This window comes from Podarcis muralis, chromosome 10, assembly GCF_964188315.1.
Source record: "Podarcis muralis chromosome 10, rPodMur119.hap1.1, whole genome shotgun sequence".
In the NCBI taxonomy this organism is placed as follows: Eukaryota; Metazoa; Chordata; class Lepidosauria; order Squamata; family Lacertidae; genus Podarcis; species Podarcis muralis.
Window position 1 is genome coordinate 25,526,583 of NC_135664.1, and position 22,957 is coordinate 25,549,539.

Here is a 22,957-nt window from a genome sequence, read left to right on the forward strand (position 1 = left end):
CTGGGAAGGGGGATGGGAGAAGAAGTTCCCTCCGGTGTTTTACATAGGAAGGAGAGGAGAGGAGGGATCCATTTGAGGAGATGTGTGGCTCCTCAGTTGGTTTCAAAACGTGTCCACAAACTGTATAAGGTCTATAACAAATACATTTTTTAAAAACTATTTTTATCATATTATTCAGCTGCTGTCATTTGCTATTTCTCTTTTCCTCATTGTGAAGTGATACCTCTTAACAGATATATTAATGGGAACATAATAATAATAATAATAATAATAATAATAATAATAATAATAATAATTTCTGCTGTTGTACTTTAATGGCTGTATTATATTAAGGGATGTAGCAAGCGTTTGCTTACATTAGATATATTAATCTCTCCTTCTCTCTCTGTTTTACACATACACACAGGCTAGCCTGACAAGTCAGTTTCCATTACCTACTTTATAGGTAGGTTGTCTTCTGCCTTTATTCTCAAGCAGACCGTTTTGCTGATTCCAAATGGCAATGCTGGTCAAAACGGGGCAGAACTATTAAAAGCCACGGTTTTCCCCCACCCCCTTTTAAAAGAAAACACTTCTGAGCTTTTGTATGGGGCAGGGGGGAACAGCACACGGTATATGATAAAGGGTCAGAACTCACAGTGTTCTCCAGTGAAAAATGCACTTGCTGGCATTGTGTTGTGATCCTTTGAATGACCACAGAAGCCTAGACCTCTTCTGGTTAATGCTGTCCTTTTTACCTTGCATATGTCAGTTCCAGCTGCAACAGACATTCCCTACTGGCCTTTCTGACTGTCAGGGTTGTGTGTGTGTGTGTGTGTGTGTGTGTGTGTGTGTGCTTGCTTGTGTGCATGTGTGTCTATAAGTCATTTGCCACAGTCCTTAAAATGTGGTCTGGCAGAAATTCAATAACTGTTTGCGATATTCTCATTCAGCCTTCTTGCTCGGTGGCTTTTAGCTCCCAATGTGACATATAGTGGCATTTTGCTGTAATCCAGCTATTGGAAGCAGGTTAAAAAGGCAGCCCGGCGTCTCATGTAATTGGCTCCCAAACACAGAGAAAGTCTGCGGTTTTATTTTTTGCACTGAAAACCCCGAGAATCGGATTATACAAACATACTGCTTTTTTCATTTTTGCTTTAGCTGAGTAAAACACCCATCTGAGTGAGTGTCCTGCAAAAAAATAAAAATAAAAATGTTTTAGATTGATGAGGATTTGGTGGAGGTGGTGAGAAGCTGGGAGCACACAGGGGTTCCTTTGTATTTCTCTCTGAAAGAGTAAAATGTGGAGGAGGGAGGGGAAGAAAGTGTATAAAGGGTTTCAACTAAAGCGGAGAAGAAATGCATAAATAGTAAACAGCATCAAAAAAAAAGCCCCCGCAACTTCCGATAAACAAGGCACTTACCTTGCAAAAAGAGTAGTTTCAGTCCTGGACGCCTCCTGCATATTTGAATCCGTTAGTTCAGGTGACCACATACCGCTGGTGTGATGCTAAGGAGACGGCTCTGGGCACGCAGAGATAGGGCAGGCGATGGTTGTCTCTATAGATCCTGTAATAGGAGGGAAACCTCCGTGCAGCAGGCTCAGATCCTTTTACTTTGAGCAGAGAGCTCTGTGTCGCTGGCTGGCTGTTGGAAGCTCACAATCCAATGCAGGAGGGGGAGGAGGAGAGAGAGAAAGGAGGGGAGAAAAGAGAGATGCTCGCTAGCTTTTCTTCCTCCTCCTCCTCGTTTCCATGGTGGTTACTGGTGCATCGTTCACCCGATCAGTTGTCACACTGACATGGTGCTGCCTGCTCAGCGGTCATTAATAACTGAATACCCTCCACTCCCCAGAGAGCAGCCAATAGCCGGAGAGTGCCAAGACGTAGCTGCTGGGGTCTGGTTGGTGGAGGCAACCTGTCTGTTAGATGACATTGCTGCTTAGGGTACAAATAAGCGGGGGAAGAGACCCATTCTCGGCTTCTCGGCATTCTTTTCCCAGACACCAAAGGAAGAGGCATGATTGGATGTGCTGGGCTGTGTTTAATGGGTTTAGGGCAAGGACCGAGAGAGCGTCCAAAGAGCATGATTCAAACTAGGTAAATCCCTAGCTATGCGAGCTCATTAGTAAATGAAAAAAGCATTTCTCTTTCTCTCTCTCTTTTTGCAGAGTTGTGATCTACTTGCAACACCTTGCACTGTATTGCAGCTCCCATATTTTCCACCCCCCTTTTAATACCTAGGTTTTTGCTTCATACTGACTGGCAGCCAAATCCATCTTTGCTCATTTCCAAATATGGAGTCAGTAAGCAAGCAGAATTAGTAAGCAGATAGGTACCCACAGAAATGGCGAGTTTTGTGTCTCCTCGTTACGTGTACAGTTCATTGGATAGCTGTAAATCAGCTGGGGGGTTTTTGTGCGGTTTTTTCTTCTTCTTTAGTTTGTTTCATGCTTTTTCTCAATTTCTAGGCAAAGTAACCTATCAGAAACCTAGTCTGAAAATTTGCAGAAATTTAGGACGGGCTCTAAAAATATATATTCCTAGTGCAAAATACAAATCTGCATTGGATTACTTCTAAAAATAGTCGGATTGCAAAATATTGCTGGCAAGTTCCCCAAGAAGTTTTGGTAATCAACAGGTCAAATCTGAGAAAGGGTTGGATTTACTGTACACATTCACGGATATAGCCCAGCTTTTGGGAGGCCACCCTCTAGTGGAATAAAATAAAACTTCTCATCTGTTTTCCTCAGCATGTCTTGGACAGTCATATGTAATAACAACATTAGGAGTTTTCAGTGACTGCAAGCATGACCTTTTAAATGAAATTAATAGTAGAATATTGTAAACTACTTTTTTTGCATGTAACAAACACACATTTAAATATAAAAAGCTGCTGCTTCAGCAAGATGGCATACTTCCAGTGCTGTATTGTTATACAGTTTTACTAGCACTGCAGGGTGTTACATTCTGACTTCATTGGAAATTTTTAAAGGTGGATAGTCAGTGTTTCACAGCTCAAACTGGTGGTTTTGAACTGTTAAAATATAATCTAAGATCATTATCTAAGTGCTCATATCTCTTGTATTGCCTTTCTAAATCATTAGGATTAAATATAAGCAATCATGTGTTGCTTTCTGAATTATGTCATTCATTCCCCGCCCCCCAAGAAAAGAACCCTGTTTAACAGGATAATTCAGAGAAAGCTGGCTTATACCAAGTTAGACTATTGGCTCATCTCTGTCAGTATTGGCTACACCGGGGTTTCCCAAACTTGGGTCTCCAGCTGTTTTTGGACTGCAACTCCCATCATCCCTGACCAGGGGGGAAGCTGCATACTCCGGTACCGTGGGGGGGGGAGAGCAGATGGGGGTGTGGTTGGCACGTGTCCCAGGGATGTGGCGTGCATCCCATGGGGGTGTGGTGCATGTCCCAGGGGCGTGTCTGTGGGGACGTGGCGCCTGGTGCGGTGGGGGGTGCGCGGCACATGTCAGGGGGAGCAGCCGCAATGGTATCCCCCTCCCCTCACCCTGCCCCCCTTTCCTCCGCCAGTGTCCCTGACCACTGCTTCTGCTAGCTATGGATGCTGGGAGTTGTAATTCAAAAGCTGCTGGAGAAACCCTGGGCTACACTGATTGGCTGAGGCCTGCCAGACCTCTACCTGGAGAGTAGAGTGGTTCCACTGAGCTATCTATGGGCCTTCCCTTAATTCTGAACATGTTTACTCAAAAGTAAGAGCCTAGGACTTGCCGATCAGAAGGTCGGCGGTTCGAATCCCCACGATGGAGTGAGCTCCTGTTGCTCAGTCCCTGCTCCTGCCAACCTAGCAGTTCAAAAGCACATCAAAGTGCAAGTAGATAAATAGGTACCGCTCCGGCGGGAAGGTAAACGGCATTTCTGTGTGCTGCTCTGGTTCGCCAGAAGCGGCTTAGTCATGCTGGCCACATGACCCGGAAGCTGTATGCCGGCTCCCTCGGCCAATAAAGTGAGATGAGTGCCGCAACCCCAGAGCTGGTCACGACTGGACCTAGTGGTCAGGGGTCCCTTTACCTTTACCTTTAAGTTCCACTGTGTTCCATGGAGCTTTCTCCCTACAAGTATAGGTTTGCGGTCAAGAGTTTTTTTTTAAAGCAGGCATTTGAAAACCATATTGGCATTCATTCTGATGTAGTGTTTCACTGCCAGGGGTTGTCTCTGTGGTGAACATTGAAATTCCCTCTGCTTACTTAGGTCTTTCAACACACTTGAATGAAGGATATAGCTTTGCATGCTCAAAGGGAGCTGTTCTGTTGAAGCAAATGGGGAAGTAGACAGGCAGGAATTATGTGTGTTCAACAGAAGATGCTGGGCCTCTGAAGAACCTTTCTTGCATGTGGGCAGCATTTACTAGATCATACAAACTTTACACCTGTACACGCTAGTATCCTAAGTTAGATATGGTATGCAGTATTTTTGATGGGAGTGTGGGGAGACTGGGAGAGGAATTTCAGGTTGTGCACTTATTAAGTAACTACATAAGTGGTTCATTTTGGTTGATTGCTGTGGACTGTATAATTGGAGGTGTAACTAATCAAACCAATTCAAGTACACTCTCATAAGGGGAGTAAGGTGCTGTAATCTAACATATTTTAAAGCACTTGCTTGATGAATTACAGGTATACTCTACAACAATTCTAAGCAATATTTAAATAATATACTTTATTCATAGCTGATAAATGTTTTAATTTTCAGTTGGATTATTTTTCAAGGATGCTTTAACGATGTCCCAGAATGCTTGCAAAGCAAAATCATTTTTATAACTGAGACAATTATGATGATTAAGCTTCACTAGAGGTTCTTTTCAACTAGAGGTTGATTTCACTATGATGATTTGAAGTTTTGAAATAGCAGGGTATTCTACTAAACTGGGTATATATATATATATATATATATATATATATATATATATATATATAGAGAGAGAGAGAGAGAGAGAGAGAGAGATGTAGGTTTGAGTTTGTATTTAGACATATAATTGAAGCGCTAAGTGAGATCTTATGGAGGTTTGGTCATAATCAAAAGTAAAGCAATGGAAGAGCTAATTCCAAGAGCAAAAATCCCACTGGGTGTGTCTGAGCCTTTTTGTATACAAACTGAAGTAGTTCTTGGATCCCAGTCACTATTCTGCATCTTATCATGATTCCAGCAAAGCAGTTTGGGTCCAGACAAAATCAAACTGGGAATGTATGTCCATCTGGCTTGCAAATTCAAAGGTTCTAGAAGGGATGGAGCAAAGGTAAAATGATGGGCACTCTTGGTGGACTAGAGGGAACATCACATTTCCAAAGCAAATACATCAGCATGAACAAAGAAGTCCCAGAAGCAAAGTTTCTGTGAATTAGACACACGTAACCAAAAATTGAAGGTGAGCTGGTGTGGTGTAGTACTTAGAGTGTTGGACTAAGACCCAGGAGACCCTAAGGTTCAAATAAATATATAAATAAGAAGTCCAAGACCCAAATGTGTGCTTGCATCCAAACTATCTCAGATTCATTTCATCCATAAAACAATATTAGGGTCACTTATCAATCAAGGTTTGGCAGCTTGACTACAGAACTGATCAGGGACCAGTTGCTGACGCCTCCACCATAGAGAAGTTCTAAAACACTTGACTAATAATTAATATTGATGGGTCATCAGTTATCATTATGTCTGAAAAAGATATTAACTCGCCTCTTTTTCAAGGAAACCATTGTAAGCAGGACTGCTTGCCATCAACAACAGCATCCGGCCTGTCCTAGGATCTTGGACATGACCAGTGAGTTAATAGTTTCACTGCTGTCGTTTTGAATGGTAGATATCTGTACTATAGCACAAACTGCTTTGGACAGCAATCCCAGTTTCAGAAGTTTGGCAGGTTATTTGGTATTGATTTATTTACTTGTTTTTCTAAAAGGTCATGTGGCATTTTGGCATTTTGAGCTGATGGAAGAAGTTAAATTGAAATATGCTGAAGAGAAATTGCTGAAAGTAGGCTTTGGGTGGGGAACGTGTGACCCTCCAGATGTTTTTTGGACTCCAGTTCCCATCAGCCTGACCCAGGAATGATGGGAGTTGGAGTACAATAACATCTAGAGGGATGCAGATTGCCTATCCCTGAAGTAGTTTGTCAAGAGGATTCAATGTTCATAAATGGCAGGAACAAGCAGCACAAGAACAAGTGGGCAAATGTCTTCAGCGAGTTTTTGCATATGGTTATGATGATTACTCAATTGCGCTCAAGTTAGAATTCTTGCCAAAGAGCATGCAAAGTCTCACTTAAAAGGAAACTAAAGATTGAGGTGATTCCTGACAGACAGAAGCTAGGGTAAATGCTGTTAGAGAAATAAAACATGTTGAAAATGCTAAAGCCTCCCCAGCTTCAAAAGTAGAAAACAAATCCTCTGGGACTGATGTAAAAACACAAAGTGTTCTTCACCAGTTATTAAATTTTATTATTATAAGAATATAACAACCCTCCTTTACTTTCCTTAAGAGGAAAAACACACACACAAACCTTGATTTCTTTTTAAAAGCCTGTTAGTTTTCTTTTTCTTGCAACCTGGCAGCAGTGCCATTCCATTGGCTGCAGAGAGAGACCAGAAACTCCTTTCCTTGAACCATTATCATCCCAGCTGGGTGTTATAAGAACTTTATTATAAAGACTACTGCTGGAGTTAGTTTGTTTTTCTCTCCTCTCATTTCCTTTTCCTTTTGTTCTGTGGCTTTTAGACTTCTTTCTGGTGGGGCAGGATCTGTCTCATTACTCATATTTGGAAACCACTCTGGGATCTCTTTTTGGCTGAAGAGCAGAGTCAATATGCTTCACATCACGCATATTCACACATTTAAAATACTACCTATGAATTTTAGCATATTATGTGGCTTACAGCACAATCCTATCCATGTCCACTCAGGAGTACTCCCAGGTATTTGCGGTCTTTGTATGCGTGTGTTTTAAATTTCCTGATTGCTAAATATATTTCAAGACCATAAATCCCCAACAACATTTCTACATTTAATGTAAATTTGTCTTCCATTGTGTTTATAATCAGCAATTCAAGTGCAAAGGCTTCATTAAATTCATTTGCTATTGGCCAGTGCTAAAACCCTTAATGGTGAAATAGGAAGCTTGAAGGAAAGAAAAATGGGAGAATAAAGAAAGCTGCACTACAGTGAAGTAAAAACGTCTAATAAAGTAAAAGCTTTTTTTTTTTACTGTTTTCCTCAAGGATACAATATGTATATGAAATAAAGTTCAAAGGCATCAAAATTATTTAGATGCATAATAGAAAGGCTGTAAAAACGCCTAGTACAAATACTGAAATGCACAATTTGTCCCTTGTTTACAGTGCTATGTGGAAAAGAAAGGAGTGGAAAACTAGTCCTTTCTCCAGACCAGGAATTCAGTCCTAGAAATAATCATAGGGTCGCACATGCTGAAAATGTAAGGTTGGGTTTTTTTTTTTTTGTTGTTGTTGTTTTGCGGCATTCTCAATAAAGAGCTAAATGAAAACATAACCCAGTTTATGTTCCTTCAACTTTCCAGGCATTTAATTTCCTAAAACATAACAGCAGGACTCAAAAGTGGCAACAGGTGAAACAGCGAAACATGCTTATTATATATAGCCTTCTCTTTTACTGATCATTATGGTAGGCTCAGTCAGCTTGTTAGTTCTGTTAATTTGGGGAAGTTATAGGTACATTCAGATTTAGTAGAATAGCAGATTTGCAAAGTTGGAAGGGTCCCTCAGGGTCATCTAGTCCAACCTCCTGCAATACAGGAATCTTTTTGCCCCTTGTGGGGCTCAAACCCACAACCCTGAGATTAAGAGTCACATGCTCTACCATCTAAGCTATTTGTTTTCAAAATATTTCTCAAATTCTAATATAACCCATGATGTCTATTCAGACCAGTCAGTTGGAATGATTTCAGAGAGATGTTAGCTAATATGGGCTTCTCCTTCCCTGCCAGGAAGAGAATGAGAATATATGTGATGAGTTCAGCAGCCATGTGCAATTTGAACTTCCCTTATTCGCAGAAATTTTATTTATCTACTCAAGGCAGTGTACTTGACTGTCCTCAGTTTTACCCCCACAATGTGGTTAACCACACAGCTACCTACAAAACCTGAGGAACACTACTATGACTAAAGAGGAATGAGCAAACATTGCTACTTGGGAGTAAACTTTACTCCTAGCAGGTAGGTGAGTGGCGGATTTGCCAAATGCAATTTTAGGTAAACAGCAGCCCTCCCTACCAGCCTTTGGGAAACCATGTTTTTGTTAGGATATTTCCGTTCCACCTTAAGAGAGAGCAGGCTTGTGAGTCACAGAGTCTGCGTATTTCCTGTTGAGGATGTTTATGCTTGCTGTTTCCTTTCGATTTCAGTCGGTCGGAGTCACTGACTCAGAACGGTCATGTTTTCTCTTTGTTCTGTTCAACGCTAAATAAAATCTGTAAATTATGCTCTTCTTCGGTGCAAGCTTTCTGGCTGTGTTTTCTGCTGATAAAGAACAGTGTGCACAAGCCTAGAATGTGGCAATCTATTTCTAAGGCTTCGTGTCGCTAACTGCTGGATCTGCCTGGCTACGGGAGATCGATGGAAGTCCGGCAGCCGGCTTGGGGCCATGATGGACTATATCTCCCTGGCAGTTTCCCAACAACAAGGTTTCGGGCCCAGATTCACAGCACCTACAGGAGAGTAAAGCTGCAACAGACTGCGTTTGAGAGGTATGTGAAAAGCGAAAGCAGCGAGAGCGGAGGCTTTTCTGTTTACCTCAACAAGGAGCCTTTGAACTCCGGCAAGGCTTAATTGGCCTGGGAGCCGAGCCAAAAGGCATCGTGATTAATGGCTGCCAAGATAAGGAGTCTCTGCAGTTAAAAACGACTCACGGCTAAAGCAGAAAGCTGGAAATGGAGTTTTTCCAAGCTTCTGAGGCAAATGCTGAATGCCTTAAGTTACATGGGCAGAATTATGAAACCTGGGCAAAATGGTGTGAGAGTTTGCTGCGTCAGTTTAGGGTGTGGCATACCGTGAGTGAGGCCCCCCCAGTTCCTCTGACAGAGAGATGGAAAGCCGATGATTCGAAGGCGATTGACGTAATAGTCTTATCCGTATCTCTTGAGGAAATTAAGACGCTGGCTGGCAACACCACTGCACGTGGAATGTGGTATGCTTTGATGAAAGCTCACAACTCAGTCGTCCCAGCCCAGAGTTTGACTGCATCGGAGGTCCAAGCTGTTTCCCAAAATGCGAGTGTATGCAGGGATGCTGAGGGCACCGGTTGCAAGCTGCAGGGGGAGCAGACTGTGATGTCATCCCAGGCAGCATTCCAGCCTCCAGGGGGAGCCAAGGAGTCGGCAGCTGAGAGCTCTGGTTCTCGTGAGAACCAAGGTCATCGCCTTTGCAGAGGCCGGAAAGGCAAAGGTAAACAGGCGTCTGCAGATGGCCAGGAGCGAAGGGAGGGTGAAGAGCCCGCGCCAGGGAAAAACAAGGCTTTGTTAGCTGGCACAGCTTCACCAAAGGCTAAAGGCACGTCTGCTGACCAGAAGCAGGGGGGCAAGCTGCAAAAGCCCACGCCAGTGGAAGACAAGGCTATGTCTGCTGGCACAGCTTCACCAAAGGCTAAAGGCACGTCTGCTGGCCAGGAGCAGCAGGGGGGCAAGCTGCAAAAGCCCAAGTCAGTGGAAAACAAGGGTTTGCTTGCTGTAAAGACTGCTCCAACAGCCAAAGGCAGTTTTATTATCGATTCAGGTGCCAGCCGCCATATTTCTAAGGATCGCCACCTGTTTATCTCCTTCAAGCCTCAGGAAGGTGAGATCCACCTGGCTGATGGAAGGACGTTGCAAATTGCAGGAGAAGGGACTGTGAAACTTGCAAGTTTGCACACAACCATCAGCGGGGTACTATATGTTCCTGGAGCTGCAAGCAATTTATTGAGCGTCCCGCAGCTTACTGGACGTGGTTTTCAGATTTCCTTCAAGAGGAGCGTCTGTGTCATCAGTAAAGGCAAAGAGGACTATTTGCATGCAAAGTTTATGGATGGTTTGTTCCATATAACTTATGAGGACACTGCTGTTGTATCTAATGCTAATTCTTGTTGTGTTGCACAAACTAACAAAGTTCTTCATGCAGGTTGCATTCATGAAGCGCATCGAAGGTTTGGTCACCTCTCTTGGAAGGCACTGGCCAAGATGCCAGAGGTGGTTGAGGGTTTGAACATCAAACCCTGTAAATATCACATGAAATGTGTATCTTGTGCAGAGAACAAGGTGAAGGTTGCTCCAAAAGGCAAAGAGTCTAGCAGGCAGGCTTCCAAGCCCTACCAGCTAGTGCACGCAGACCTGGTTGGGCCACTTACGCCCTCTTTAGGAGGAGCAAGGTTCTTCATGGTTCTAATTGATTCTTTTTCTAGGTACATTCATGTGTTTTTGCTCGAACAGAAATTGCAAGCGTTTCCGAAGTTTAAGGCATTCTGTGCTTGGTTGGAGAATGCTCACGGTAAACGTATTTCCTGTCTTTTTACCGATCGGGGCGGGGAATTCACTTCTCAGCAGTTTGAAGCTTTCCTGACTGAGAAGGGAATCCAGCATGACATGTCAACCCCCAGATCGCCATGGATGAATGGGCTTGCGGAGAGAGCAAATCAAACATTGCTGCAAGGAATGAAAACCTTGTTGCATGATGCCAATCTCCCTGATAAGTTTTGGGGGGAGGCTTTAGGGAATCTGGTTTACTCCTATAATCGCAGATTGTCATCACCCATTGGTTGTACCCCCTATGAGAAGATGTTTGGCAAGAAACCCAACACCAAACACATGAGAATTTTTGGTTCTGACATGTGGGTACGCACCCCACAAACCAACAAGCTTGGGAAGCGTGGGGCACATGGTTTGTTCATGGGGTACGAAAAAGGTGCATACAGGGTATGGATGACTGACTCTAAATCCATAAAGTTCACAAGGAGTGTTGAGTACAATCCTAAGTGGGGGGGAAATGTGGGAATTTTCCAGAGTTACCCAGAGGAGGATGAAGGTGATGTCAAGCAAGCAGCTAAAGCTGAGGAAGCTGCTGAGGATGATGATGATGAGGATGATGATGATGATGATGATGATCAGAGTTCGGATTCCAGTTCATTGGGCGGCGCTGCTGCTGATGTCAGTGAGAGTGATGACACAGCAGACTACAAGAGTGCAAAGGCCTCAGTCAGACCATCTGATGCGTCTGACAATGAACTGGAAGAACCACTGTTCACCATTGGTCACTTTTCTCCTAAGAAAGAGGAGATGAGTCCAGAAGACTTGCGTCTGGTTCGCAGGTCTGAAAGGGCGACCAAAGGCAGACCTCCTAAGAGGTATGCTGATGAGTTTGCTAAAACAGCAACTGCTGTTCTTAGTAGCTCAGAGAAGGTGTGGGAACCTTCAAGCTTCAAAGAGGTTCAGGAGTTAACCTCTAAAGATGCTGAGCCTTGGCTTAATGCCATGAAGGCTGAAGTTGATTCCTTGAACAGGAACCAAACTTGGGAACTGGTACCGGTAGTCCCAGGTATGAGACTGGTTGGCAGCAAATGGGTCTTCAAGGCCAAGACAGACCAGAATGGCAAGGTTGTCAGACACAAAGCCAGATTGGTTGCCAGAGGTTTTTCACAGGTACCAGGACAGGATTACCACGAGACCTACTCACCCACAGTCAAATATGAGAGCATTCGGCTGATGCTCAAGATTGCTGCGGAGGAGAAACTGCATGTTTCCCACCACGACATTAATACAGCTTTTTTGTACGGGATTTTGAACGAGGAGCTGTTTATGCTTCCACCTGATGGGATGGAGATACAGAAGGGAATGGTCTGTAAACTGCGGAAATCCTTATATGGTCTCAAGCAGAGTGCCAGGTGTTGGAACACAAAACTCACTGAAACGTTGCTTTCTCTAGGTTTTCACCAGGGCAAAGCTGATCCATGTGTGTTTGTCAAGGAGGAGGGGCAAAACAAACTGTATTGTTTATGTTTTGTTGATGATCTTCTGATGTTTTGGAAGAATCAGGCTTTCTATCAAAGCACCCTAGCTCAGCTGAAGGAGCACTTTGACATGAAGGATCTTGGTGAGGTATCCAACTATCTTTCTCTGCAGGTGGAGAAGGACCAAGCAGGTAATTTTCTGGTACACCAAACACAGAAAATTGCTGATGTATTAACCAGGTTGAATTTGGTTGATGCAAACCCAGCAGACACACCGATGGTGACAGGTTACCAGGTAGATAGTACTGCTGAAGCGTTTTCTGACACAACGCTGTACAGATGCGTTCTAGGCAAGCTGAATTTCATTGCCAGATGTTCAAGACCTGACATAGCTGTAAGCTGTAATCTGCTTAGCAGACATGCCAACAATCCTACGGTTCAGGATTGGAAAGCTCTGAAGCGCATAGCCCGCTATTTGAAAGGGACTATGCACTACAGGCTGAGGTTCACCAGTCAGAAGACTGGAGGTTTTGAAATCTTTGCAGATGCAAGTTTTGGAAGTGACACCACAGATGGTACAAGCACTTCTGGAGTATGCTACATGTACAACCACTGCCTGTTTGACTGGTTGTGCAAGAAGCAAACAACAGTGAGCCTAAGTTCCTGTGAAGCAGAACTCAATGCTCTGTCATTTTCACTCATGGATTGTGAATGGTTGATGCAACTGTTTAAGGACATTGGGGTTTCTGTGAAATGTCCTATACAAGTGTATCAAGACAATAGATCGTGTTTGGCTTTGCTGAACTCCGAGAGTTGCAAGCAAAGAACCAAGTACTTGCAGATTAAGCTACATCGTGCAAGAGAGTGTATTCAGAAAGGACTGATTCAGGTGTCCTACATGCCAGGAAATGAAATTCCTGCTGATCTGTTGTCTAAGGTTGTTAACAGAGAACAACATAAGGTTTATGTACAAAGGTTGCAATTGAGTGAACCACAGGTACTACAGGTTACACGGAAAGGGGGAGGATGTTAGGATATTTCCGTTCCACCTTAAGAGAGAGCAGGCTTGTGAGTCACAGAGTCTGCGTATTTCCTGTTGAGGATGTTTATGCTTGCTGTTTCCTTTCGATTTCAGTCGGTCGGAGTCACTGACTCAGAACGGTCATGTTTTCTCTTTGTTCTGTTCAACGCTAAATAAAATCTGTAAATTATGCTCTTCTTCGGTGCAAGCTTTCTGGCTGTGTTTTCTGCTGATAAAGAACAGTGTGCACAAGCCTAGAATGTGGCAATCTATTTCTAAGGCTTCGTGTCGCTAACTGCTGGATCTGCCTGGCTACGGGAGATCGATGGAAGTCCGGCAGCCGGCTTGGGGCCATGATGGACTATATCTCCCTGGCAGTTTCCCAACAGTTTTGCTACTGGTACTAATGCTGCTGCTGTCATTAGAGCATGATGAAGAGTCATAGCTCAGGGGACAGGGTATCTGCCTTGCATGCAGAAGGTTGCCAGTTCAATCCCAGGCATCTGTATCCTTTATAGGGCTGAGTTTGTCCCATGTGAAACACTGGCAGTCAAGTACTGAACTAGATTGACCAAGAGCCTAATGCAGAACAAGGCAGAACCATATATTCCTAGCATATTTCTCATTACGTTAAGTAGAGGAGATGGCTGAACCTTGTTATAAAGTTTGAAGGTGCTTATGTGGACATAAACCAGTGCATACTTCTTTAGTTTGAAAGACTGAAAGGTTTCAAATGAACAACTTTTATTCGCCAGAATGAATAGAAGTACTGTATCAAAACTCTGTCCTGTCCCCCGCCTCCCATCCAAAGGAAAGTTGACACTTAAATTTTAAGCAATCAGGAAAAAAAATCTCTCCCCTCAATTTTTAAAAACTGACCATATTATAGAACTTTCATTTTTTTCCTTAGTCTTACAAGGTAGTTCTGTAAATGTGTGAGTCCTCTTTATAGGATATTTAATTTAAAAAGCCAGTAAAGCTGAATATTATTGCAGTGTACATCATTGGGAAAAGAAAAAAGAAAAAAGGACAAGCTGCTGTTAGTTTATATTGAGTATTACCTTACTATATACCCTTATGCTGTTTGTGTTTTTTAAGTCAGGGCTAAGTCTTAAAAGGACAGAATTACTTTTTATGCAAATGCTGCGAATGCTTCTTTGCTTTTGCTCCATAACTTGGAGAATGTACATACAGTGGTACCTCAGGTTAAGAACTTAATTCATTCCGGAGGTCTGTTCTTAACCTGAAACTGTTCTTAACCTGAAGCACCACTTTAGCTAATGGGGCCTCCTGCTGCTGCTGCGCCGCTGGAGCACGATTTCTGTTCTCATCCTGAAGCAAAGTTCTTAACCCGAGGTACTATTTCTGGGTTAGCGGAGTCTGCAACTTGAAGCGTATGTAACCTGAAGCGTATGTAACCCAAGGCACCACTGTACTTGGAGAATGAAGCACCGGAAGAAACTGGTTTTAGTCATGTAGGTTGAGAGTTCTGGATGTTAATGAAGGTGGGGCCCTGAATCAAAGCGTTGCTGTGTGGAGTGCTTCTGTTTAGGCTTCCAGCTTCTCTGCTCCATTCCATTCTTCTTCCTTATCTTTCCCTTTCAATTGTCAACCAGCATTCTGCAGCCACCGAGAAGGCCCGCTCCTCATTTAACTGTTCTGGGCTTGTTTTGGCAGGGACATGGGTGGCGCTGTGGTCTCAACCACTGAGCCTCTTGGGCTTGCTGATCGAAAGGTCGTCAATTCGAATCTATGTGACAGGGTGAGCTCCCGTTGCTCTTTCCCAGCTTCTGCCAACCTAGCAGTTTGAAAGCACACCAGTACAAGTAGACAAATAGGCACTGCTGTGGTGGGAAGGTAAACAGCGTTTCTGTGCACTCTGGCACTCGTCACTGTGTCCTGTTGTGCCAGAAGTGGTTTATTCATGCTGGCCACATGACCCGGAAAGCTGTCTGTGGCCAAATGCCGTCTCCCTCGGCCTGAAAAGCGAGATGTGTGTCGCACCCCATAGTTGCCTTTGACTGGACTCAACCATCCAGGGGTCCTTTGCTTTTTTTACCTTTACCTCTCCTTTTGGTTCCCACGTCTTTTTGTTTAGTGGAGCAGTTATGAGTATCCATTTCCATCTACCTTATTTTGTTTTTCCATTGATGACTATGAACAGCTCCATGCAGTACTCTTGTATGTTAGCGGCGTGCTTTTGTCTGCATAAACTTGAGTCAATATGAGTGTATAGACCTTGACTGTCAAATTTGAGACACAGCATCATGGGTGTAGCCAGGGAGGTTCAGGGGTGCGCAGCTGCCCCCTCCTAAATCAAGTACTGTATTTTTCGCCCTATAGGACACACTTTTTCCCCTCCAGAAATGAAGGGGAAATGTGTGTGCGTCCTATGGGGCGAATGCAGGCTTTCGCTGAAGCCTGGAGAGCGAGAGGCGTTGGTGCGCACTGACCCCTCTCGCTCTCTAGGCTCCAGGAAGCTATCCGCAAGCCTTGCACGCCGGGGGGGAGTCCCCCCGGGCGCGCAAGGCTTACGGGCGGCAGCCTGCAGTGCGGAGCATGGAGCGCCCTCCGGAGGACGCCCCGTGCTTCGCGCAGGTGTCGGCAAGCCTTGCGCGCCCGGGGGCAACTCCCCCCGGGCGCACAAGACTTGCGGGCGGCAGCCTGCAGCGCGTAGAATGGGGCGCCCTCCAGAGGATGCCTCGTGCTTCGTGCATGTGTTGGCAAGCCTTGCGCACCGGGGGGATCTCCCCCCGGGAGCGCAAGGCTTACGGGCGGCAGCCTGCAGCGCGGAGCACGGGGCGCCCTTCGGAGGACGCCCCGTGCTTCACGCAGGTGTCGGCAAGCCTTGCGCGCCTGGGGGAACTCCCCCCTGCGCGCACGGCTTGCGGGCAGCAGCCGGCAGCGCGGAGCATGGGGCGCCCTTCGGAGGACGCCCCGTACTTCGCGCAGGTGTCGGCAAGCCTTGCGCGCCCGGGGGGAACTCCCCCTGGGCGCGCAAGGCTTGCGGGCGGCAGCCTGCAGCGCGGAGAACGGGGCGCCCTCCGTAGGACGCCTCGTGCTTCGCGCAGGTGTCCGCAGCCTGCCGCCCAGCGCGTGGGGCGCCCTGAAGCAGAGCGCCCCTCGCGCCGGGCAGACATCGGCCAGCCCCACAAGCTCGGGGGATAGCGGGGAGGCCAGCGCCGCCATCGCACTGTTCCCCGACCTGGTTTTGGGGGGTGCGTCCTATGGGACGGAGCGTCCTATGGGACGAAAAATTACGGTAAATAAATAAAAATACTTCACCAACTTGACCAATTGCATTTCAGAGAACTCGGTTATGCCCCAACATAATGCCTGCCCCCCCTTAAAATAAATCCTGGCTTCACCCATGCGCAGCATATTATTTGGTTTCAGTGATGTTCACATTCACTATTGAAAGAACGACAGCAGAAAAAAGGAATAGATGAATGGCAGGATTTGCTCTGCTACTTATGAATGAAATTCTAGTGCCTTTTCTACAGTTCTTGTAGAAAGCTCATCTTTTGGCAAAGATAAGCCTTGGTTATAATTAGGTGCATAATTTACCAGCATGTACAGTATACACATGCATACAAACATTTTAGACACTGCAGCTGTGATCATGAAGGTATTTAAACTTACTGTGGACTGAAATCCCAAACTGCTGCAAAACAACACATTAAACATCACATAAATAGAAACCTCAGTGTTGACTTTCCTAACCTAGTTAATCATTTGCTTTTCCCTAGGCTGAACTTGACCGAATGCTGTGATGGGGGGGTGGCATATGGCTGGTAGAAGTTACTAGATTTGTTCTATTTTAGGAATGGAAGCAAGTAGTAAAAATTTGTCCCTTTTCCACCCTGAGCCGATATCCCAAAATACTTAGAACTTTAGTACTTAGCACCATGGGGGTTTTTTATTTCCTTTTTTCCTTTTTGAGAGTGGGGGCAGGGGGAAAGAGAGAAGTAAAAGACAACATAATAGCTGCCTTTAAATATCTGAAGGGCGGTCACATAGATGACAGAGCAAATTTCTGATATGACTAAACATTAGAAAGTATTTCTGATGCAAGCTGTTCAATAGGGGAACCGACTGTCTGAGAATGTGGTGGACTTCATTAAAGTTTTTATGTTGTTGTTTTTTATTCAAACAAACAAACATCAAGCTAAAATTGAGAATAAAAACAGTTATAAAAGAAGGAAGAATAAAATTACAAAATAATAAGATAATAATCATGATAATCAGCCTATGCTTTTAACTGGTAATAAGGCTTAATAATAAGATTTATAAGTTTCCGCAATGGTTGTATTCATTTCAGAGCAATTGCTGCCTTTTGGATCAATGCCCTCCCCCTCCCAAGTGTTGGAAAGAGTTGGAAAGACATATTCTTTCCTGAGAAGTATAGCCTAATTCAGCCATCAATCAGAGTTCCTGACTCTGTGGAGGTAGCCCTATGCATGTACATGTTTGCATGCATAAACCTCCTTCAGGCGGAAGCCAATCATGCGCCAGCCAAGGACATTGGCATCTAGGCAGTGTGGCCATTCCATGTGGATCACCCATTCACATATCCATTCTTACCCATTCTTACCCAAGAATGTATGAATATGGCTTTTCTTTTGTAGACCAGGTTGGAATCATAACAGATCACACCAGTATCTAGATTTGGAAGATCTACACACTCAGTGTCTGTAAGTCAATGGCTAAGTGGTTGGGAACGCATTAGCAGTTTCCACATAGGAATCAATGGAAATCATTGACTCGTTATGTGAACGCTCCCCCAACAAACGGTTCCCTGATACGCTTTGTGTTCAGATAGTGAGACCTGTGTATGCAAGTTTAGCACATTATTTGCATTTTAAAAAATATTTAGCCCACCTTTCAAGGTTCTCTGTCCTCAGAAGGCAACTCGAAAACAGCTTTCCTTAATCTGGTACCCTCCAATTCTCATCATCCCTGACCATTGGTCATGCTGGCTGGGGCTAATGGGAGCTTTAGTCCACATCACCTGGAGGGCTCCAGGTTAGGAAAAGCTGCTCCAAAACAGCAGCTTTCTGTACATTTTATTATGTACATACTAAAACATGTAAATCACATTGAAATGTAATGCCAAGGGATACCTATGATGAGGGCTGTTCTACAATAAGCAGACATTACTGTCGATGTGATTGATGTAATTGTCTGAAATTTGCCGTGATGAAAGAGAAGAGAACCACATCTCTGTTGAGAAAGCAGTGCACAATGGCATCAAGTAGTCTAGTCTCTGCCGATAAAATGTAAACAAGACCCTCAAAGGTGCAAAGAAACCACTTCAGGTATTCTGTACTCGCTCTGTTTATTCACAATTGTGCGGTTGCTACTTGAGAGACAATGACAAATTTCAGTTGCCTCTCCTGAGTGCAGCAGTCTTTTCAGTGCTCGTAGTTCCAAAGAGCTGTTTGCATGGACTAGGAGCCGCATTTAAACCCAGATGTTGGGGAGATATGCAGCAAGCTTCTGTCTTTCTTTTCCTGTTGCTTCATCAGTACAGCAGGACCAGCCTTTAGGTATCAGCTGGGTACCCTGTACCTCGGGTTAAGAACTTAATTTGTTCTGGAGGTCCATTCTTAACCTGAAACCGTTCTTAACCTGAGGTACCACTTTAGCTAATGGGGCCTCCCACTGCCACCACGCCGCTGCCACACGATTTCTGTTCTCATCCTGAAGCGAACTTCTTAACCCGAGGTACTATTTCTGGGTTAGCGGAGTCTGTAACCTGAAGCATCTGTAACCCAAGGGACCACTGTAGGTGCATGGACTTCAGCCATGTCCATCGATGCTGATTGCTGATGCTAGCTGGCTCTTGCTGCTTACTTTCAGGTAAGGTTATCAGAAGACTAAATTCAGAGCTGTGAAGGGGATCCAAAATCTGCATTTGTCATTGTCTTGGTCCACAAATCCGTAGACATGTAATAACTAGAGACTTACAGACATTGTTGAACATTCTGGGTTCATTTGGGAAATATATTTTGTCTTTGCAAAAGTGACATTTGTCTTGAGGATGTGTGTGATAAGCATTTTGTCTAGCCAGGCCCCCCAACAAACCAGAAACTAATTTCTGATCTGAGACTAAGATTGTGCAATACCATAATCATGGGTTTACTTTTCTTTCTATGATGCCGTAGCTTATACAGTGCCATTGATACAGTGCCATTGATATTACACTTAAGTATTAAGACCACCCTGTTCATGACAATTTAGAACAAAAGATTGATGCTGAACTTGGGTGACAGTAATTTCTGGTAATGGCCAAAACGGGCTTAGATTTCATTTGTATTCAAGCATATTTGCTTACATCTGAAAGCCGACTTAGCTTCAGGCTTGTACATATCTGATACACCAAACGGAGCAATAAATCTTTAAAAGATATAAATGTTTACAGTAGCAACACAACTTGCAAATAGAATTTTTAATGCGTGTTTTTAATTTGCTCTTTTTATTTGAAAACCATAAATAGTGCAAATTGTCTTTGAGTCAAATGATATCATCCATTTAGAAGAAGATAGATTATATATTTCAGTGAAACGGCAATATCTTCTGCTGGGGAAGAAAGAAAAAGATTTATGCATCTGTGTAATTTCTGCAGATTACTATGTTTAGTAAAAGTTCAGTTTAGCATGAGGAGAGAGGAGTTTGGCTTCACCAATTAGTTTGTTTGGGTCCTGCCAAACTAAGGGCTGTTAAATATATTGTAATCCTGTAAGTGGTGGACTTTGACAGCTCAAATTTCAGTGATGCCTTGTGAGATGCCCAAATCCTGCACCCCCTACCGCTTGCCTTGGACTTCATAGTTGCAATGCCTGCACCTGGTGTGACCATACCAGTCGTGCTCCTAATAATAATAATAATAATAATAATAATAATAATAATAATTTTTATTTATATTCCACCCATCTGACTGGGTTACCCCAGCCACTCTGGGCAGCTCCCTGCAAAACATTTTTTAAAAACCCTCAAACATCAGATCCACTTGTGATCTTGTGAGTTTCAGAACTGCAACACAATTGGACTTTGAAATTGGTACCCAGTCATAGCTTAATGTGTTACTACACTTGCTTGGAACAAGTATCTCTAGTCACATTAGCAAACTAGTTCTCTGTGTTCAGTGAATAAGCCCTTCCCAAATGACTGGGGGGGGGGGGGAAATAGCTCAAGCGCTAGGGGAACTTTTCCCCAATTCAAGCCTGGCTCTATTTGCCAGAGAACTCGCAGGTCAATTAGCCAGGTAAGAGCTGGCCTAGAAACTAGCATGTTTTCCAAAATACACACAGTGCATCAGGATATTGAAGTTACCTTGTAAGGTAGCCTGGGGAGCAACAGAGAAAATGAGTTTTATTAAGATAGTAAAACACAATCACAACTTGATCATTAATGTGAAGCATGTCCCATAGATGGACAACTGAGACAGTGTCAAGCCAAAGAGGCGGGTGTGATACTACTTTGGCAGTGGGAGGGGGTGGGGGGCAAGGATAGAATTGGTGGTGTGGAATGGGAAGGGTGGTAGAACCAGAAGCAGAGAGAGGTGTGCCCCTCCCTTCCTTATATTCTGTAGGAAGCTGAAGAAGGTAGAGTGGGGAACCTTAGCATTAGGCTAAATCCAAAAGGTAAGAGAAGAAACTTTCCTGGCCATGGGATTGCCATATTAGGCAGAGTCTACTGGAACTGTGGTATGCAGGTGGCTCTGTGGGTTAAACCACAGAGCCTAGGACTTGCCGATCGGAAGGTCGGCGGTTCGAATCCCTGCAATGGGGTAAGCTCCCGTTGTTCGGTCCCTGCTCCTGCCAACCTAGCAGTTCGAAAGCACATCAAAGTGCAAGCAGATAAATAGGTACCGCTCTGGCGGGAAGGTAAACGACATTTCCGTGTGCTGCTCTGGTTCACCAGAAGCGGCTTAGTCCTGCTGGCCACATGACCTGGAAGCTGTACGCCGGCTCCCTCGGCCAATAAAGCGAGATGAGCGCCGCAACCCCAGAGTCGGTCACGACTGGACCTAATGGTCAGGGGTCCCTTTCCTTTACCTTTACTGGAACTGTGAGTCCCCAAAAAGTTGTGCTCTCAGTCTCAGGTAACATCTCCCTTAGCAAGTTTCAGTTCATTGGACCTTTTAAATAAATGCTAAGTGTTTATCTTGTGAACTGCCCTGAGATCTTAGGATGAAGAGCAGTATATAAATCATCATCATCATCATTTAAGTTTTATTTTTTTAAAAAAAAAAATTTTTATTAAAGGTTTTAACAATACCATACCAAACATATAAAACACCATCACCAACTTAGATAAAGAAAAAAAAAAACAAAAAAAGCGAAAAGAAAAGAAAAGACAGAATAATAACCACACACAAACCAGATACAATACAACATTATTATTTTTCATTGAACTAATCTTCCTTAAACCTTCCTTTTGGACTTCCTCACATCTCCCTTTCCTGCGTTCCCGTTTATAAAATTTATATTCAGTAGTACTTCACCTTCTTTCAAATCTTATTATATACTTTCCAAAAAAAAAATTTCCCCTCCAAATTTTGAACTTTGTTTCCATATATTTAAATATTTGAGTTTCATCTGTTATTTCATAATTTCAACCTTATTGTTAAATTTAGCTTATTTTCATATATCTTTCCACTTAGTTTTCTAATGCCAAATTATTTTCTATCCTGCATCCTCTTAACATTCATACAGTTTACAATATTTTTGCAAATAGTCTTTAAACTTTTTCCAGTCCTCTTCCACTGTCTCTTCTTCCATGTCTCGAATTCTGCCAGTCATTTCAGCCAATTCCATATAGTCTATCAGTTGCATCTGCCATTCTTCCAGGGTGGGTAGATCTTGGGTCTTCCAATGCTTTGCAATGAGTATTCTTGCTGCTGTTGTCGCATACATAAAAAAAGTTCTGTCCTTCTTTGCCACCATTTGGCCGACAATGCCCAGTAGGAAGGCCTCTGGTTTCTTAGGAAAGGTATACTTAAATACCCTTTTTAGTTCATTATAGATCATTTCCCAGAAGGCCTTAACTTTTGGGCACGTCCACCAGAGGTGAAAGAATGTCCCTTCAGTCTCTTTACATTTCCAACACTTGTTATCAGGCAAATGGTATATTTTTGCTAGCTTGACTGGGGTCATGTACCATCAGTATATCATTTTCATAATATTTTCTCTCAAGGCATTACATGCCGTAAATTTCACACCGGTGGTCCACAAACGTTCCCAGTCAGCAAACATAATGTCATCATCATTTAAGTTTTATTTCTCTTTCAGTTATACCCTTGGCACAGAAAAATGGATAATGGTTTCTTTTTTATTTATGTAACTTGTTCCAGTATGGCTCTTGCTTTTGCATGGGAGTGGCCTATTGGCAAACCGTTTGCAATGGTGATGCAACCCTGTTGTTTGAAGAAAATAAAACACTGAAGGAAAGCGCCAACTATCGTAGCTGGTTAAGCACATTCAACTAAAACTTTTCTCATATTTCAAGATTTTTTTCTTTTTCTTTTTCTTTCCCCCCTTATCTCCGCTTTACAGGAGTCTGGGTAAACTGGTGATATAGGATGCAAAGTTCTGGGTATTGCTTCATTGAGGTTTTCAACAAATTGCTAAAATTGCTGCCGGCTAATCACATGTAACCAAGGCAGAATGCTTCTCACACACTGCTGTTTGCATCTCACAAGCTGTCAGCGATACCAAGTTCCCTCATCCTCACTGGTATAAACACACAGGTTTAAGTGCCTGTGCTTCTTTAATTTTCCACTGCCACAAATTTACTCAGAATGTTTTGAAAGCCTCCTGGTAGCATCCATTGTAGTCTTAGGCATGAGATGGGCACCAACACTAGAGACAGGATGAACTTTAAACTAAGATTATAGGCATAAACAAGGGAATACTCACATATTGGGTTCTTAAAGTGTTTGTTCACAGTTTCTGAAGACCCAAGAGACAGTGGT

General features: G+C 43.7%; 2 protein-coding genes across 3 annotated transcripts in view; one reads left to right on the forward strand and one right to left on the reverse strand.

Moving 5' to 3' along the window:
* LRRN3 (leucine rich repeat neuronal 3) overlaps positions 1 to 1,825 on the reverse strand; it is a 43,138-nt gene extending 41,313 nt beyond the window's left edge. For both annotated transcript variants that reach the window (XM_028745759.2, XM_028745760.2), the window contains exon 1: positions 1,404 to 1,825. The gene's annotated coding sequence lies outside the window, so the exon portion shown is untranslated. The remainder of the gene's footprint in view (positions 1 to 1,403) is intronic.
* Positions 1 to 22,957, forward strand: part of IMMP2L (inner mitochondrial membrane peptidase subunit 2) — a 489,148-nt gene that overhangs the window by 212,862 nt on the left and 253,329 nt on the right. The window lies entirely within an intron of this gene.